General features: G+C 41.2%; 1 pseudogene; it reads left to right on the top strand.

Moving 5' to 3' along the window:
• Window positions 1–65: 65 nt before the first annotated feature.
• Window positions 66–1,916, top strand: LOC106635431 (large ribosomal subunit protein eL34-like; annotated as a pseudogene).
• The last annotated feature ends 12,643 nt before the right edge of the window (window positions 1,917–14,559 follow it).

Below are 14,559 nucleotides of genomic sequence, written 5' to 3'. Positions count from 1 at the left end.
TAGTTGCAACACAGAATCTGATAAGGAATAAATACTCAAAGTATTAAATTGGTACAAAAGTAATTGCAGTTTTTGCCAATAAAAGTAATGGTAAAAACCACAATTACTTTTGCACCAACCTAATATATAAATTCCTAAAACACAATGAAACCAATTTAAAAATGGGCAAAGGACTTATATAGACATTTATCTAAAGATATACAAATGGCAAGGATATTCAACATCACTAATCATTAGGAAAATACAAATCAAAATCATAATGAGATACTATCTCACACCCATTGTGAGGGCTATTTTAAAAAAAAAAAAAAACCCAGAAAATAAAGTGTGGATGAGGACGTGAAGAAATCGGAACTCTTTGCACTATTGGTAACAATGTGAAACTGTATAGTCGCTATGGAGAAAATTATGTAGGTTCCTCAAAGAATTAAAGATAGAACTACTATATGATCCAGTAATTCCACTTCTAGGTATATACTCAAAAGAATTGAAAGCAGATATTTGTACACACATTTTCATAGCAGCATTATTCACAATGACCAAAAAGTGGAAGAACCCAAGTGTCCATGGATGTATGAATAAATAAGCAAAGTATGGTATGCCGATAATGGAATAGTATCTGGCCTTAAGAAGGAAGGGAGTTCTGATTCATGCTGCAACATAGAGGAACCTTAAGGACATTATGCTAAGTGAAATAATACAGTCACAAAAAGACAAATAGCATGTGATTCCACTTATAAGAGGTACTTAGAGCAGTCAAATTCATAGAGACAGAAAGTCGAATGGCCATTGCTAGGGGTTTGGGGGAGGGAGGAGGGCAGTTAGTGTTTCATGGGTACAGAGTTTCTGTTTGGGAAGATGAGTTCTGGAGACTGATGGTTGTACAACACTGTGAATATACTTAATGCCACTGAACTGTACACTTAAAAAGGGTTAAGATTGTAAATCTTATGTGTATTTTACCACAATAAAATTTTTTTTACAATACTAAGTTAAAAAAAAAAAAAAAAAAAAGAAGACCTCTCGGCCAGGCTTCTATGCCTTATGTGTGAATAATGCCTTCGAGGAGAGGCTATTGGCCAAACACCAATCACCCACTGCCAAAACTTGATTCACCAAAAAATTGATTTTAAATTGTTTTTTCACATGTGCTGATGGTTGTCAGCATCCAGGGTAATAAACCAAGCCAGGACAGGCACCCCTGTGTTTTCACAAGTCATTTGTTCCTAGCAATTCATTCATTAAGCACACCAACATTAAGCATCTTTCTGTGTTCCAGGCATTGGACAAGGTGCTGAGGTTTCAATGGGGAATAAGGCATAATCACTGCCCTCATGGAGTGCTCCTAGTGCCTAGTGCTGGGCAGCGTGGTGAGGGTCCAGGGAGGGGGACTAGAGAGAGAGAATAAACAAACAAGCAAGCAATCTTAATATTAAAAATTATGTGGAGGACCTCGCAAGGTTTGCAAGGTTTTCTTCTTCCTCTTCCGGGGACATTGTCTGCAGGCACTCAGAATGGTCCCGCGTTTGACACACCGACATAGGCTTTCCTACAATACAACCTCTAACAAAACTAAGCTGTCTGGAACCCCTGGTAACAGAATCATTTACCTTTATACCAAGAAGGTTGGGAAAGCACCAACATCTACATGTGGTATGTGCCCAGGCAGACTTTGAGGGGTTCATGCTGTAAGACCTAAAATTCCTATGAGATTGTCCAAAACAAAGAAACATGTCAGCAGGGCCTATGGTGGTTCCATGTATGCTAAATGTGTTCATGACAGGATCAAGCATGCTTTCCTTATCGAGGAAGAGAAAATCATTGTGAAAGTGTTGAAGGCACAAGCACAGAGTCAGAAAGCTAAATAGAAAATGAAACTTATTAACAAAAATGAAAAGACTTGCAAAAAAAATTGTGTGGAGTGAATAAACAAGTGCTTCTTTGTCAAGAAGCAGCTGGAGGAGGATATTATAGGAAAAAAATAATCTGAGAAGCCACCTCCATAGAAGGTAACTCCTTGAATTGCTTAACAGAGAGGTTAAACAGCAAACTCCATGATGCTATAATGAGATGCCCCCATTTGGGAGAAAACTGTAGGTTCTCTCCTTTAGACTTAGCTCTTTTTGGAAACCCACTCCATAAGCACACTATTAAAACATGTCAGATGGAAGAGATGTAGGTGTACTTATACATACACATATATTAACATATACATATCCAAATAGGTTCTTTCAAAGAACGACAGGTTTTGCCTCCCTGAGATCACTGGAACTTAGGATTTTATCTATAGCTTTCTGTTTTCATGTTTAGGATTTATTTTGAACAGCAAGTTTTGCACCTGTACAGAAAGTTTTTAGCTGACTTCAACAACTCAATTCATCAAGTTGTTCCTGAGTGCCTGCCTGCCAGGCCGTGCTCTAGGCACGGGGACACAAGAGTGATGGTGCCTTGTTGAGACATGAGCGTCCCAGCACTCAAGGAGCCAGCAGGCTTTTGCTGAGCACCAGGGATAACAAGAGTTCCTCCCAAGGTGACTTTCCCTGGGTGGGAATATCATATCAGATGACATCTCTAGTCTCAGACCAAATTACAAACTCAAAGAAACTTGGTAGGGTGGCAGGGCAGGGCAGGCCTGTGCATGCAAAACAGGGGCCCCAGCTGACCTTCTAGGGAGGGCACACGTTTCAAAAAATTTTTTGGCCATATTGGTTCCTTCATTCATTAGTTGAGCAACAACTACATCAGTGTTTATCCCAGTGGCTATGGGTGTCGATGGCCCCAACAGGAACTCTTTCCCTTCAGAGCTAGAGTCTCAGGACAAACGAGAAACACCTTGTGTGGAGTAGGCTCCTAGCTCAGGGTCACACGGCAGTGGTGGCAGGGCTGGGATGAAAGGTCTGCTGATAAGAGTGTTCCCATCACATCCTTTGGTGGATGCACACATGCAGATCAGCATTTGGGGGCAGCCTTCCTCTCCCCTACACCTCCAGCACGTTCCAAGGCTGCATCGGGTGTGATGGCGCAGCTGGCTCTGACCTTGGCATGAGCCTAATCTAAGCAGAAGATGTCAGGAAGGAGGTACAGAGTGGCATGCTTTCCCTATTTGGTGCCTTCAAGGCTGTGCTGCCCTTGGGCTGGGCTGGCGAATGGAGAAAGCTGGTGAGACAGTGGATACGATGAAGTCACCCTGTGATCTTAAACTGGAGGGGAAATACTCCTTGTTTATGGCTTAGAGATCCCACCCCGAGGAAGAGTGCTCAGCAAACTGAGGGCAAGGCACACTCATCAAAGAATCCACTAGTTCGCAGAATCAGTCAAGCAAAGCGATTGATGCCGTCATCAAAGGAGTGATGTTATGCGCAAATTACCTAGCTTGCTACAGACACTGGCAGCTTTTCCTTGCCTCTCCAACTGCAAAAGCAAATCGCACTCTACCTCCAGAAATGAAAAGAAGCACTCCCTCTCCAGGGACAACCCCAGTAAGGCACATGGGAAAAATATAAGTCTCATCCAGTGCTCAGCTCTTTCCAAAAGTCAGACACCCCTCACGTCTTCTATCCCATGTGTGGCTATGGCCCACTGTCCACAGGAGGCATTTCTCTGCTAGAAAGGTAGAGCTCTTCCAGTCTTCCCAGTCAAACAAGAAGGCTCAGCCTTTGTGGTCCTCAAGTAGCTTGCAGGGAGCAAGAAGTCGGGAAGTGGGAAATTCCAATTCCTCTGGAGTAAGGAGATGCTGTTTCTTTACTGGGGAAAGAGAGTAAGCAGGTGCATATATAACAGCCATGCTGTTAGAAGAGAAGATGTAGGATTTAAGCACATGAGAATGTTTTATTAATTTTGTATTTTAATTAGATTTTTGGGTTTTTTTTTTCTCTAGTCTGTCTTCTGTGTTTTTTTTTTTCCTTTTTTTTTTCCTGCATGAACCAAGAAAGAGAATGGCATTGAGAAGGTATAAAAGGGTTCTTTAATACTTCCACCTCCTTGGATATACAGCAGGAGAAAGAAAGTTGGATTACTTTATACTGGGCCTTTAAAAAAAAGTCTGGTACCTTTGTATATCATGAGCTAATGTGAATGGTAATGGCGCCAGCCTCCTGGACTAAGATTCCACCAGTTTCCCCTGTGCTGCAGGCCATCCCCCACCCGCACCCCAGCTGAAACAGAACTGAAACTCAGAAAACCTAGCTATCCCTGCATTAAAAAATATATTTGCAAGCATCCAGGGATTTTATTTCCCTCCTCAAAAAATTGAGAGCCTCAACATTTATTTTGTGCAGAGGCAGAGAAAGTACCCCCATAGTCTGTGGGCTGACCCCAAAACTGAGTGTCTGTGGCTATGACTATTTGATAACTGGGCTGCTACACTTGTAAGGTTTCATTTCTTTATTTCCTTCAAAATGAAACAAAGATAAACAGTGAGAGTAGTATTTTATTGTTTGAACACCAGTTTCTCCCCTTAACAATCCTGTGTTAGTATGCTATTTTCTTGATGTGATTTTAAACCTCAGTGTGTACCCGGCCAGTTCTGTATTCCAGAAGCTACTGTCTACTGCCAAGAGCTATTAATCAAAATAAATGGGTGCTTGGGATCCTGGAAGTGGTGTGGGGACTCTGCTTCTCTGTAGACAGACTACCCTCTTCTGCCCCAGAGTGGGGGAAGCAGGAGGACGATAGTGGTCAGGGAGGCACTGTGGCATTCTGAATCCCTGGTGACACAAGAGGGTGTCAACACAGCCTGTGGATAACAGTAGAAGGGCCTAAAATGTACTTACACCACCCTAAGACTGGACAAACTCTGGGGATACTTCCAGTTCATCTCCCACAATTTCTAGAGGCATCTGCACGCCTGTCAGCTTGGGCCAAGTGCACAGTAACACCATCTTTGTCAAAGCTAATTCCTGGCACCTACCCAATAAGCCCAGGCTGCTTTCATTTCTACTCTGTATTCTTTTATGACATTTGAAAGACAAAGAAAAGAAAGTGGTCTTAGAAGGTAAAAAGGTTACTTGAGTTCACAGACTTGATATTTTAGGAAGAGGCTAAACTAAATTATTCCAAAGTCTTACATTTAATTTGTGCCATCAGTGACCAAACATTTTCAAGAGTTAGTGGGTATAAAGGACTGAAAAGGATGATAAAGTTACTATCAACATTCAGGCCACAGAAAGGCAGAGGAGGGAGAGAACAGTTAGAAACATATTAAACCAAAATCTAGTCCAGCCATCCCTCTAGCCCTTTTATTTTGTACCTGGGGTAGGGGGTGGGGAGAGTTGATGTTAGCTTTTGGGTTTTTGCTTGCAGCAAGCATATTTCATTTTGAGCCGGTTGTGCCAGTTAGTGACATAATGTCCACATGGTAATATGATACGGTAAGCACAAATGCAGTGCACAAACCAGACTGTAGCCTGGGAAAGACAAGCTCTGTCCATATATCAACGGGAATGGCTCGGAACTCAGGGAGTGAGTATTTTGAAGCAATCGCACATGAATTCACCTTCAGGAGATTAGAGGCTGATGTCACCAGGAGAGTGAAGTCATCAGAAATGACCTAAACTGATGGGACCTTGCCAGAACAAAGCTGCGCTGTGCAGACACACAGCTTAACTCCTTCTGGGTTGAAGATTTCTCCGAGGCTGCTTTTTTTTTTTTTTTTTGTGAACACGAAGAGTTTCTAACAGACGACAACAAAGCCGATATGACTCCCACACTCCTAGGCATCAGCTGGTGTTACTTGATGAAAGACGCCCAAAAATAAGTAAGTTCCACTAACCAGATGTCCTAAGCCCTCACCTTTTCATCCAAGAGTTCTACCCTGTCTCTATAGATTCTCAGGGGAATGGCACTAGTAGGCCTTTCATAACAGCAATTGAATTGAAGTGAATGGAATTAAGCTAGCAATGGCAGATCCCCCAGAATGGCAACAGTTGGGCCCACAGAATGGTGGTGGAACAGCACTACAGAAGACAGCCCATTTGAAAAGTGGCTGGTTGCCTGAGTCTACCTGTGATTCTCAGTGGAACACTCCATGTGCCAGGAAGCAGTAAGATGCTGGCTGTCTCTCCCCTAGTCAAGCTGCTTAGCAGTGAAGAACCATCCTCTTCTCCTTGTTACCATAATTCCTGAGAACCATTACCACTTGCTTATTTCATCCTCTCTAATGTCAACCCTTGGCTACTACAGATGCCATAAGGTCAGTCACACCTTGCTTAGGCCAAGGAATACAACATAACTTTAAAAGTTAATCATGCATGGAAAATACCTTCAGATTCATGCGTCCCCTTATGGGCAGTGGCCGCATTAACATTGCATCATAAAAACAAGCTAGATAAGATCATACTAGAGGTGGTCTTAGGGGCAGGGAGCTGGACCCGGCCTCTCTTCTGGGATGAACCTAGCATCTGGTGTGTAGAATCCGTAGTCAAGTGGGATAATGTAAATAAAAGCACCTTCCAAGCTGCAAAGTATTCACTGAAGAATATTTTGATTTCATGATGGTCCTTCACAAAGCAAGGATAAAGGACCAACAACAATAGGTATGACCTTAATATAGGCCAAATGGGAAGATGGCTGCCGACATGAGGTAGTGGGAGGTACACAGAAGAGGTCTCCTGCCCCTAAACCTTCCTCCTGATGCCTGTTGTGTACCTACAAATCCACCTCTAACAACTTGCTTGAGGTCAGTGCTTTTCAAATTGTTCTCATCACAACCTTTACAGTACTCTTCAGTACTCTCTCATACACGTACAATTGAAATAAAAGTTTTTGCAGAAGCAATACTTTCCCTACTGCCTAAGATGTGCTCTGACACTTCCTAATATATTTCATATGACTTCATTTTTTACTACTGGCTTGACCCATTAATTTAACAACTACTAATGGGTCAAGATTCACAATTTGAAAAACACTGAGAGTTAATTCCACATAGGAACAGAGCAGAAAAAAATATAAATTAGGGTTTTCACCATAGGGAATCGAGTCCTGAGAGGGGAAAAAACCCACGATGCTTTAAGGCTAGAAAGCAGAAGGCTGGAGAGAGCAAAAATCAGCTTCTACTACTTCATGAATCACTTTGGGCCGCCACTGGAGACCCTCATCAGAGTGTACCCATCTTCTCACTACATAACTCCTCCTCTATTCATCCACTCCCAAACTCATACACAATCACAGAAAGATAATCCATCCCCGCCCCTCTGCCCAGATAGAATCTAACAGAAATCAGTGTGCATTCTTACACTGAGACCAGAGAACCAAAGAGCAAAGGGACAATGACCAATAAGTGAACTGAAACCATCATGAATACTGAGACTGAAGTGTGCTTTTGCGGGATAGGAATCAAACCACATTGAGGTGAGTGCGCTCTTGCATCTACTTACACATGAAATGGGAAAATTAGCTCCACTTTATCACATTAAAGTATCTACGTCAGGTTTGGAAGCTATGGTTGGCTTTCAGTGCCACTGAAGCACCACGAGATTTAGGCTGACTTGGGCTACCCTATCTTGGGCTACATGATGAACTACTGTGACCAAACCCGTCCAGACACTGGGTGGATTTTTTTAAATATAGTAAATATTTACTGAGCTCTTACTAAGCTGTGCACTATAAAAAAATCTGTCAAGCTTTTTACTTGATTGTATAGTCCAAGTATTTGATTGAACTCACAGAATTCAGAGTTACGGTTATGCTTATTATCATAACCCTGAACTTGAATGGCCTTCAGACCTTGGCACATTTTGTGGGTTTTTAAAATACTGTTCAGCTTGCCACTGTCAATCCTTTGGATATACTTTTCTAAAACATCAATAACTTTCAAATGCTCAGATTAATTCTGGAATAAATACATTCTCTGCTGAGGGAGGTAATTTACTTAAAAGGGGGAAATAAAAGTGGTCAATTTCACTTTCTGTTTCCATTGAGACTAATTTTCTGTGCACCTGCCTTCAGGATTTAGAATGAGTGAGAAATTTACCTGTATTTTTAATGAAAATTCATGTTGTTTCCTTTTTTGAAAGTAGCACACCAAAAGAGATAGCATGCTAGTGTGGGCCTGTTCCTAATATTTGTAAGATGCAGGCAAGAACACACGCAGGGACCAGGACTGGGCAGCCCTGTGGTTTCTTACCGAGGTCGAGGAACACTGATTACATGCATGTGAACACTTCAGCCAGTATATGCAAGGTCTGTCTTCTTTCCCATCCCACCCTCATGAGACACAGGTATGTGTACACCACAGTAGGCACAGGGCCAGGAGAGTCTAGGTGCTGATCCTAAGCATAGTCGAGAGTGGGTTGTCAGGGTAGGCATGGGGGATAATCACAGGTGAGCCAGAATAGATGTGGAGTCCAGGGAAGAAGCAGCTTTAGCTGCCTCAAACCTAAAGGGGGTGGGGAGGTAGGAGGAGCGAGTACTGTACTAGTATTAATCCATTCATATCAATGCATTCAATGTGTCCTATTGCATATGAGACACCCACAACCACTTAACAAAACCCATTGTTACACCAACAAAACAAACATGAATGCATGCCCTGCCCTAATCTAGAACCCAAGTTGTAGCATTTCACTCATAGAAAACAAAACAAAACAAACAAACAAAAAAACAGATTTTATTTTTACTCAAGTAGCCTTTGTATTTTTTAAAAGAAAAAGCTAATATTTCTCATACGCTCGTTTTTGTATTTTTTTAACATTGCTTTCAACTAGGGACCCATTTTAACCTGAGCCTACTTTGAGCAGGTTTGTAAAGTAGTTGAACCTGATGTTCTCTTTTGCTGTTGATGTATCCAGGCCATTTGCAGGGAACAGAAAGAGAGAATGTCAGAAATGCACCCTTCCCTGGCTTAAGCAGAAAGCAGATCTTTTTCACAGGTCTATGTATGAGAAGAATGGAGAAAAGGAAGGGAGCCATTTAAGCCCATGTCTCTGGACATCAGCCTGGTATGTCTTAATAGCTTGTCTGTTACAGAGTGTCATGTAACTTGTAGGAAAGAAAACATTTCTCAAACACCTGTAAGTACATTCCATGGTACAGATGTGGCATCTTTTCCCACAAGGGACCACTGCAAAGCTAAAATCAACAATTAAGAACAGCTGCAGTCTTGCGACCAGCTGCCCTTGCTAACCCCCTTGTACAGAGGGCAAGGAGAAGGGTAATCAACACAGAAGACTGAAATTATCCTTTCCTTGCATTACTTTTCCCTCTTGTGAAATGTGCTGGAACTTCCCCCGTATGCTGAAGATGTGTTCCTAAGGCTGCACTTCTGTTTACAAAATGTCCTGCAGTGTTTCCAAGCCTTGGAGTCTGTGGTAATGTCTAACCTTCTGCTTCACAGAGCTGGGCTCGCAGCTTCAAACTGCTGCAAGAGCAGATTCAAATATGCAAGGAAATTCTATTGCTTTTGAGAAAGCTCCTTCAGGAAGCCATCAAGTGTGTCATTTGGTCACAGGCTCTAGGACCCCTCAAGAACTAAATGAATAACAGAAGACCAAAAGCCATCAATGAATCATGTGTGTGGCAAATCCTTTCAAAGGATTGACCTGCCCATGAATCAGAAAAGAAAGAAGAGCCCTAGCTGAGTGACTGGAAAACTAACATGATGAATAATAACTCATAGGTATCACGGGAGAGGAAACTGGGAAGAAAAAGGATTTCATAGTGGTTGGAGGAAGACTAATGCCATAAAATCCTCTGAAAAAAATAATAATCATCTGAAGAAACTTCCTAATACTGATGACTTTTGTGTGTGTGTTAAGGACTATCTCCCCAAGAGAAATGGCAGGAAAGTCATCAACTAAATCACTTCTAATGAAGAAAGAGAAAAATCAGAAAATAGATTATTCAGACATGCCCCTCCTCTCCCAAGCCTTTCAGGCAGTAAAGTGGGGAGTTCAGTGAGATGATCTCATGAGCTCTTCCATCTCTTAATCTTGTTCAGAGTGAGAACCTGTTTCTGGCTGTATTCCTCCCACTCCTTTTTCCTGTGGTCCTGCTGCTAATGGAGGCGTCCAACCCACAAACCTGGGATGCAGTAAATTTTCATCAACCTTCTCCATTTCACTTTTAAACAAGTTAGGTCACCTTATCAGCATAAATTGTGATTTAGAGAGATGACAGAGGAATAAATCAGGTTTGCAGGCCCGGCTGCTATGGCCGTTACATGGATGTTTGTCCCTGGGCCAAATTCAGAACTTAGCTTTGGTGCCTTCTTGTGTTTGCCCTTTCTAGGACTTGATAGGTGTGCAATATAAAAATAAAACTAGCAACAAAAAGTTGATTCTCAGATATCTGATATCTTGCCTTACATGCCTAGGTTGCTTGTTTTCAAAACATGAGCACACTGATCTGTGAATCTGTCAACAAGTCATAGGTCAGGGATCCTGACCTGAATTTGTTTTGCTATGTCACTACACACCAAATGTTTGATTCAGATGTTTTCAGACCTGAAAATCAACCTATTTGAAAAGTTTTTGTTTAAACTTTTAAGAAAACTATTCATAGCACCTACTCAAGAAAAGACAATAGAATTTAAAATGAAAATAATTCATAGTGCATTCAGTTTTAATATTATGGACTTTGGGTTCATCCAATATCCCTTCTTTAACCCTTCTCTTCTGACTCACCATATTTCACTCCCTTCCTAAAGTCATTCATGTCAACTGGTGTCAACCAAGTGGGATTCTTACATTTCACAAAAGTGAGAGGCATCCCAATGCTCTCTTTAATTTCTTTTTCTTTTTTTTTCTTTTTTTTTTTTTTTTGAGACAGAGTCTTGCCCTGTCGGCCAGGCTGGGGTACAGTGGCATGATCTCAGCTCACTGCAACCTCTGTCTCCCAGGCTCAAACGATTTTCCTGCCTCAGCCTCCCGAGTAGCTGGGATTACAGGTGTGTGCCACCATGCCCGGCTAATTTTTGTATTTTTAGTAGAGATGGGGTTTCACCATGTTGGCCAGGCTGGTCTCAAACTCCTGACCTCAGGTAATCTGCCTACCTCAGCCTCCCAAAGTGCTGGGATTACAGGTGTGAGGCACCGTGCCCGGCCTCTTTAATTTCTAGCAAAAGCAAACTAAGCTGCCATTAGAATGTGCCTTGCAAATATCCAGCTACAGGGAAGGTAATTGACCAAGGTCTTCAGCTGCTGCACTCTGAGATCCACCATCACATTTGTACCACATCCGTACTGGCTGCTCCCAGCCACAGGCTGCTCCTAGCCAATGACTGGATGTGGTGGGCAAGCCTGTTCCTGGGACACAAGGGACTCCTCTGACAGCCAACTTTGGTTCACAGACTCCATAACAACCTTGCTGAAGTTTCCTTAGGCTGCACAATGGTCTAGGACACTTCCACCTAACCTTCCTTCCCTCTCTCCACTTGTGAGATAGACTTGTTCCATAGTCTAACAGCTCTCTCTGCTCCCTACCCATTTTCTCCCAGACAGGTATTTCCCCTAACAAAATCCTTGCACATTTAATCCCACCCTGATGTCTGTCTCTCAGACTAAGACAGCTTGCTTTTTCATTCTTGGCCTTTTTCAATAAAAATGGGAGGGCAGTGGTCTTAGTATGCCAATATAGGCTCCTTACATTCTGCTAGATTGGGTCACAGTTTGGAGAAAACAGATTCAAATCAGTGTAGTAGAAAACAGATATCACATCTTCTTTCTTTCAAGGCACAGATTACCCTATATACTAGTGAACAGTCTCAAGCCTGTTTGAGGGGAAGGGGAAGAGTTGATGAGCAATACTAAAAATCATCTTATTAAAAATATAAGTAAGATAATTCAATGCCCTTTATGCAGTTATATGTGACAATGTGAACTAGGGCTTATTTCCTGAAATATTTTTACAATCTTTTGTTCCAAAACTAATATGAGAATTTTCTCTTACCAGGGGATGCATTGGGCTGAAATGTCATGGAATGCTTTTCTGGGACTCTCAGCTCCATCAAACCATAAATGAGATTGGTGGTGGGGAGAATCTTCTCTGGCCTATACACTTTCCATGGGAACCATCATGGCCATCCCATAGGCTTACTAGAAGAGCTGCTGTGACCTTTATTCCTGCTTAGCCCAATCTCAGTAGACCAGGGAATAACAAGAACCATTGATTCCCCTGAGCTGCGCCAATGTGGTTCCAGCTGTAACAGCAAAAGCCCTGGAACACTGCTCATTTGATAAGAAAAGAAGGTACCACTTCCTTTCTTCTTCCTTCATCCCTACTAGTTTTAGAAAAATTAGGGACTGAGCCAGACCTTGCTAGTTGCCTGTCCATTCTCCTCTTTTCAAAAAATCTCAGCTTTGTGCAAAGTGACAATAGGCCCATCTAAAAATACTATATTTTCTAGTCTGCAAGCCAAGGAGAGAGGCCTCAGGAGAAACCAGCCCTTCTGACACCTTGATCTTGGACTTCTAGACTCCAGAACTGTGAGAAAATAAATTTCTGTTGGTTAAGCCATCTAGTCTGTGGTGTTTTGTTAAGGCACCCCTAGCAAGCTAATGCAAGACTCATATTCAGAAGATAGAGAGAGCTTTATAAAACAATATCAAAAAGACAGTCAATACAATGAGAACTGTACAAAAAAAATTACAGAAAGCACTTCACAAAAGAGGATATCCAAATAACCAATAAACATATGAAATGAAAAGTACCTCAACTTTAGGTGATTCATTAGTTATTAGGGAAATAAAAATTAAAAACATTATATGATACTATCACATACTCATCGGAATGGCCAAAATTGAAGGGATGGATAATACCAAGTGTTGCCAAGGATATGGAACAACTGAAATTTTGTACACTACTAGTGGAATGATAAATTGATAAAAAATACTCTGGGAAATTGTTTTGCAGGAGCATAGCTAAATATAAACACAATCTACAATCCAGGGATTCTTCATATAGGTATATATCCACAGAAATGTGAACATATGTTCACCAAAAGATGTGTACTAGAATAGTCATTGTAGCATAATTTATAATTACTAAAACCCGCAAGCTACCTGAATGCCCAACAATACTGGAATGGATTTTTTAAAATTTATATTTATACATTAGAATATAGCAGTGAGAATAAATGTTCTATAATTCTATGAAATAATATGGGTGATTCTCACGAACATTATGTTAAACAAAAAAAGTCAGACACAAAAGAGTATCTGCTATATGACTCCATAAAGTTCAAAATCAGGCAAAATTAATCTATGCCATTCTTTGGGGTATATAAGAGGTATTTCAAGGGAATAAGGATTCTGAAGTGCTGGAAATGTTCTAGTGTGTCTCCTGGGTGCCAGTTACATTGGTATGTTCACTTTGTAAAAATTAATCAAGCTACATACTTGTGATTTGTGAACTTTTCTATATGTATATGTCACTATAAAATTTTTATGAAAATGAGAGAACCAACTCAGTAGGCTTGCACTTTTTTCTTTACATTTTCCCCTTTTCATTCCTGGAACACAGATGTGATGCCTAAAGAAGAACCATGAGATGACAAACATGAAAACAAAAACTACATGCTAAGTTTGCTAGGTAGAAAAACAGAGGTATCCTAGGGGGACATTGAGTGCATTATAAAGCTCTGAACTGCCTACCACAGTCAGCCTTCTTGTTCCACACGAAAAAAAACTTAAAACCCTAACTTGTTTAGGCCACCATCTAGTCAAGTTTTGTTATTCACAGCTAAATGCAATGCTAACTGACAAACCAACTCCTCAACAGCTTCCTAAAAAATGAAATAGATTAAGAAAATACATGTTTCATGCGATGACCAAGAATGCATGACCAAGAAAGGTGATCAGGGATGATCTTGACCAAGGTTAACCCTGCCTCATCCTTCCCAGTTGATATAATTGTACCTAGATGTGACTCTGAGTTAGGTTTCAGGCAAAGGAATTTAAGCTCACAGGGATACACTCTCTGGAAGTCTTTAATATGGGACTGAAACAGGCAAAGAATTCAGACATCAGTATTATCCTGGAAATGCATATGAATACTACAAAGAAATAAGTCATTGTTTATGTTAGTCTTATTACATATATGATTCAACTACTGTAACATAAATCCAAATTAGCAATGGCTTATTTTAAGGTAGCCTCTCAGTGTTAGGGTCCCTCAGTTTTAGAGACCTAAGCTCCAGTTATATTGTTGCTCTACCATCCCTAGGACATTGCTCTCATCACATGGTTCAAGACTGATCACCATTACTACTCTGCATTCCAAGCAGCAGAGTAGAGAAAAGAGGGCAAGGAAGACGTTTCTCTCCCTTTTAAGGCACAACCAGGAGTGGCATTGTCACTTCTGAGCACATCCAATTGGCCAGGCCTTGGTCAAGAACAAGGGAAGGGTAGGTAATGTAATAGGTAGCTGAGGGGCCATGATATCACTTAAAAATTATGCTGCTATGAAAGAAAAGGAAAAAAATGGATATGGAAGAGGTAGGGACTAGCAACCCACTACATGGGATAATATACTCTACTGTGATTTCATCTATTGAGAATCTACACACCAATAAGAACAAGAAGCAAATTTTTTATATCCTCAAAGCAAGTTTCTGAAAGGAAGAAT

Source organism: Pan paniscus, chromosome 14, assembly GCF_029289425.2.
Source record: "Pan paniscus chromosome 14, NHGRI_mPanPan1-v2.0_pri, whole genome shotgun sequence".
NCBI lineage: Eukaryota > Metazoa > Chordata > Mammalia > Primates > Hominidae > Pan > Pan paniscus.
Note: the sequence above shows the minus strand (reverse complement) of the source record. Positions and strands in the feature narration are given on the sequence as shown.